A 6,088-nucleotide genomic window follows, 5' to 3' on the forward strand; every position below is an offset into this window, starting at 1 on the left:
AGAAGAGCCCCAAGACCATCGAGTCCAAGCTGTGCCCGATGCCCACCTTGTCAACAGCTCAGAGCACTGAGTGCCACAGCCAGGCCTTCCTTGGACACGTCCAGGGCTGGGGACTGATGCTCTTTCACCACTCAACTCAGAATTATTACTGCTCTGGGCCAGCAGTTCTAAGAGCAAACCTTACTGCAGCTGTTTCAGCAAGGCGGCCCCTGTGCCACATTAAATACAGATGTGCCACATTAAATACAGAAGTGCCAGCAGCAGCAGCAGCCCGTGGTCCCCAAAGCACGCCCACCCTGGCAGGTGTCGCAGCCGCCCAGGAGGCCCAGGGATCTGGTGCAGGTTGTGCTTGCTTTCAGCAGGGCTGTGTGGGGACGGTGTCAGGCCGGAGGCAGCTCGGGCTGCCCCATCGCAGTCTCCGTGGCTGCTGGTGCAGAAGTGCCTGGGAAGGGAGCACGGCTGCTCTCTCCGTGCTGGGAGCAGCCTGCCCGGCCCGCTGGGCTCCCACAGCCAGCGCTGCTGCTGTCCCTGCTGCGGGGCCAGGCCGGGCTGGGGGAGCTCGGGCTGTCCTGGGGGGTTCCACACAACAAATCTCCTCCCCTGGACTGGGGTTTCATGGAGGGGAAGTCTCCTGACTGCTGCTGCCAGTGGGCAGCTGGGGAGAGAGGAGAAGTGTACTTGCACCCCAAAGAACATTCTGGAATGTCTGATCTGAGCTGCTGCAGCACGAGGAGGACAAGGATGGGGCAAAAGCCTGGAAGAGCAAACCAAGTACAAAGGCCCTGTTCCCTTCAGCACAATCCTCCCCAAGGACAAGCAAATGCCTCTCCAGGTCTCCAAATCCAGGATGGCCCTGACTCCACAGGCACAGCAGACACCCCAACAGCACATGTGGGACCCCCAGCTGCCCATCCCCCCAGAGCTCCCCACAGAGCAATAAAAAATATTGAATCAAGATGGATTTGGAATTTTTTTACTCCAGCAATCTCCAGCAGGATGATTTCCCTCTGGGTCTCAGTATCCCTGCACCCATGTGATGATTCCTGACATACAAAGAACTAAAAATAAAAGTCACATAAAAAAATACCTGAGCCTAAATTCCCAATGAATTGTGCATTATCAATCAGGCCAAACAATTAGCTGAATAATTAAATCTAAAATTATTCCAGAACCAAAGCGACCTTGATCCAATGTAGGAGAATCAAAATAGGGTTTAGTGCCAGTTTAGCTCAATTCCTGCCTTTATTCACTTGCACTTCCTTCTCTTGACTTTCCATGAAGAATTCTCCCTTTGCCCAAAGGATGCCTTTCCTGGGAAGTGCAGCCCTGAGATCTCCCCATCAGCACCAGCTCCTCCTGTCTACTGCTTCAAGTGAAGCCTTTAAGCAGAAGGCTGCTGTGGGAAGCCTCACTCTTCAAGATCTACAGATTTTTCCTGTTTTCACAAAAAATGTTCTGCCCAGCTCTTCTGAGTATCCTTGGCATGTCATTCCCTACTGTAATTCCTACACCTGATCATTTAGATGCCTGAGCAATCATTTGCAAACCCCTGTTCTGCAAGCTCTGCTATTGTCCCTCCATTTGCTGGTACCGGCTAAGCAGAAGGCAGCATGGCATGGGGTAAACTGCAGCCACACCTGTGTGACACTCAAATCCTACTGCCACAAAATTATAAACTGGGAAAGGTCTCAAAATATGCCCAGAATAAGCCACTGTCACACACCTGTGCTGCTCCTTGAGCCTCTCAATGGATGTTCCTTCACATTCCTGTCCATCTGTCCCCAGTGTCACACTCTGACCTGTTCTGTTACTGACACGGTCAATGAAAACCCATCCGTATTCTCATTCCATGGTGTCCCTGGTGCTCCAGGATGGCAGCACTCCCTGGCCAAACCTGGGAAGAAAAGGGCCATTGATGTGTCTCTTCAGACATTTGGAGATACAAAAAGCAAGTTATGACTAGGATGAAATTCCACTGGTGGCGTGTGTGCTGTGGGCCAGGAGCACGGGCTGCTCAGGAGCACAGGATGCTCATGAGCAGGGCACCTGAGAGCCGCTCCCAGAAAGGCTCCACATGCAGCATTTGCAGCAGCAGATCACGTCGTGGGCTGGGGAGGATTGATAAATATTAATAGAGCACCTGGTTCAATTCCTCTCTAGCAGCAGAGCAGCCGAGCCCGGTGCGCAGTGACAGAGCGCGAGCAGCTCGTGACAAGGCTCCCGTGTTTACTTTCCTGCTCTTTTGTAGGATTGCACCAGCTTCTGCTTTAATTGGCTCTCTGGGGTAAAAGCACAGCTCATTAATCACGGGCTGAGGGAGGCAGAGCTCCGTTCAAATGGGTGTGCACCACGTCCTCGTCCTCTGAAGGGGTGAAGGGCTGGGGGCCAGTAGGGCTGAGGGGGGATCCCGGGAAGGGGTGCAGACACTCCTGCGTCTGCAGGTTCCTTTGGCTGCCTGAATTGTGCAGAACTGGCAGCACATGACCGTGCAGTGAGGACCTTCCCATGCAGGGGGAAGTGTAGCAGATACTGTACTTTCTCAGCATCAGTACAGAATTTACTGCTCCCTCACACCCCCGAGACACTGCTGGGGTGGCATCGGGGCCCGCGCGTGGATGGACCTGGCTCAAAGCCCTTCCCAAACGCCGCTCTCTGGAGCAGAGGAGGCACAGGTCGGGTTCTGCTGGATTCCCAGGCAGTGCACTCAGCCCTGCCCACCCAAAACTCCCAGTGCTGGCAGGTGAGGGAGCTGCTGCTCTGCACCTGCACCTCCGTGCCCCCAGACTCCCCCAGCCCCTCCAGAGCCCCTCCTGGGCCAGGCCCCACCTCCCCGCACACAGCTCTGCCCACTGGGCTCAGCTGCTCTTAAATGCTGATGGCACAGCTCAGCAGTTTGAAATACAAGGGGAAGAAATAGAGAATGGCCACAAAACATTTACTGTCAAATAAGCGCAAAGAGCTTTTATAACTGTTACTCACGTCATGAGATACTGCTGAGACACGGTGATAAACACGTCCAGCCATAAAAACGTTTTGTATTTGCTTTTTAAGTCACCTCCAAGTATTTCAGTGCAGAAAACTTTTTGATAAGATCATTGCGCTGAGCTGTGGGAGCACCTACACCTCCTAAGCACCAGCCGGGGCTCTTGCAGATGGAGATGGCTCTTGTGGGATGGTTGAACTCCATGATCTTTTTCCAACTTTAATGAGTTTATTAAATGAGCAGGATCACATGAACCGCCTTGCCAAGGTCACCAGGACAGGCTGACAGGATGGAAACTTTCCCTGACTCCAGAGGAAACCCAAACTTGCCGAACCCAGCTGCTGAGTGACAGCCTGACATTGGTTAATATTCTATGGAATCCCTGCTTATCCTCCTTCCTCTCTCTCCATCCCTCTTTTTCAGCAGGGGCCACATGGACCAGGACAACTCAGTGTGGTGGGTTTGGTATTTCAGGGCTTCAATCTGTTACAGGGACACCTTGGGACCAACATCCAGATGTTCTCAATCTCATCTTTCCCTTTTTGTTTCTGCCTCCCTGTCTCAGCCAGATGGACCTCGGCTCCTCATCCCTTCAAGCTGTGGGCAATGAGCCAAAGGGGAACTTCTTTTTTTCTTCCATCTACAATTTCCTACAGTAAATAAGAAAAGAAAGTGGAAAACCTTTGTAGGAAGTCCCAGGCTGCTGAGGCTGTTTAAATGGGTTCAGAGCTCAGGCATGAGGCAGATTAATCACAAAGCAGACACGTTGAGCCAGCACAGGAGATGACATGTGAGGGTTCATGTAGGGAAGAAGGATTAACTGAGGGACGGGACTGGGAACAGAGGAAACCTGAGCATGAACCACCAAGTACAGGAGGGTTGGGAGGTGACAGCACTGAGACTATTCAACAAAATTAAGCACGGCCTTGAAAAGTATTTTGTTTGCATGAACACTGCGATCTCATTCTAATGTGCTTGCAAGAAATCGTGATGATTAGCTGGATCATTTCCATGTCCTGCTCCAAGTGTGGTACTTGAGGAAAGGGCTGTTGCTGCCCGAGCTGCAAACAGGGGTGTCAGCCCCTCGGAAGGAGCGGCAGGGAGGCAGGACGGGGTGGTGAGCAGGAGGTGCTAGGGAGAGGAGCAGAGCAGGTGACAGCCCCTGCGCCCCCAGAACGGGTCCCGTTCCTCGGGTATCACTTTACAGACGCCGGCCCCTGGTTTAACAAAAGCGGGCTGCAGGAGGAGGCTGCTGCCGAGGATAACGAGGCCTTTTCACGCGGCGTTAACGCTCCAGAATGGTCCATCTTTGCTCAATGGCCCTTTTCCCTAAAATTACATCCATCGCCGTGCTTTCTGCACCGGGAGAGCTGTGCAGCACCAACAGCCTCTGGAACGCGCCCCGGGCCCCTCCGCTGCCTCTCGGCGCCTGCGGGGCTGCAGGGAGAGCCGAGAAAAGCGAGGAAGGAGGGGCAGAGCTGCGGCTGCCCCGGCACAGCCTCGCTGCTCGAGGATGCTGCAGCGCCCTGCCCAGAGCTGGCTCCTCCCTGAGGCTTCACTCACTCCTGACTGCCAGCAATGCTCCCCTGCAGAGCTTCAGCCCCAAGTATTTGTTCTCTTGGGGCTGGGAGCTGTCACTCAGAGCGCCCAACAGCTGCTTCCCACATGTTCTGTTTCTACACAAATTTATTACCCGTGAAAAAGCAAAAGGAGGGGTTTGCTCCCACCTACAAGCAGGCAGGTTCCCAACCTGTGTCAGTAGTGAGTGTTTCCTGTTGGGGATGGAGACGAGCTGTCAGTGGGATTTTATCTGGTGCTGAAAATCTGGAGTGGCCTTGAACAGCCACCGAACTGGGGAGCCTCGGGCACGAGGTCCTGCTGCCTTCCAGGGAGACACCACGATGCTCTGGAAGCATCCAGGAAGATTCTGGAAGGATCCAGGAAGATCCAGGAAGGATCAGCTTCTCAGAGACAAATACCCAGAATTCCAAAGCCAAAAGGGGTGGTTTCCAGTTGTGTGTCTTCCCAAAACCCTCCCAGTCAATCCCTGACTCTCTGAGTCTCACAGCATCCCTAACTGGTTCTGCCATTGATTTACTGCTCAATTCCTGAGCGATTTGGAGAGTTTTTTCCCCAGCCTAAACACTACTTATTTGAAGTAGAAATTGAATCTGATGGGAAAGCTTCTTTTAATTTGCAAAACCAGAGAAGGTTAAAAGGGACAGAGAAAAAACAACCTCTAAAAACAACCTCCTCAAACCTCTGACTGGCAGTTTGGGTACAAGAGCAGTTCCTGCGCTGATTTAAAGAAAAGAAAACAGACCCAGAGCCACCTCCCCAGCCCCACAGAGACTCCCAAAGGCCCCAGTGCAGGGCATTGGGGTCTGGCTCAGGGGGTCACAGGGCAGATGCTGACCAGCCTTTGTTGTTGCTCTGTGTTCCCTCACCCACAGCTCCAAAGCAGAGATTCATTTTAGAGAATAAAGAAAGATGATGTTTATAACGATTGTTTTGTGCAGAATAATTCTAATTATTCTAATAGGATTATTATCTATTAGTATTGTTTATTAATTTATCTATTAGTAACAGATTATTCTAATAGGAGAACAGAAAGAAAAGGATAACATATAAAATTCAGCTTTCCTCCAGCTCCTGCCCAGAGCCCTGCAGGCACCAGACAAGTGTTCCCTGCACTGGCAGAGGGAAGTGGAAAAGCTTTCTAGCACTGGATGTTTTATCACAGCTTTTCACCTGTTAGGCCAAGCTCAAGGCAGGGCTCTGACCTTCACAGCGTTTGACTGAACGTTAAAGCAAGACACATTTCCAGTCAAATAATGAGCAAATCCCCACAGGCCGGGAGAGCACAAGGCAGGAGGCACGAGGAGAGTCTGTGCAGGGAGGGGTGAGCCAGGTCTGGGCAGGACTGGGGGGAGCCACTCCCACACCCTCCCTGCTCCTGGGAGCTGCTCCCACACCATCCCTGCTCCTGGGAGCTGCTCCCACACCATCCCTGCTCCTGGGAGCTGCTCCCACACCATCCCTGCTCCTGGGAGCTGCTCCCACACCATCCCTGCCCCCGGGAGCGGCTCCCCCACCAACGCACCC

Source organism: Corvus brachyrhynchos, unplaced genomic scaffold (genome assembly GCF_000691975.1).
Source record: "Corvus brachyrhynchos isolate BGI_N302 unplaced genomic scaffold, ASM69197v1 scaffold21, whole genome shotgun sequence".
NCBI classification, from domain to species: Eukaryota; Metazoa; Chordata; class Aves; order Passeriformes; family Corvidae; genus Corvus; species Corvus brachyrhynchos.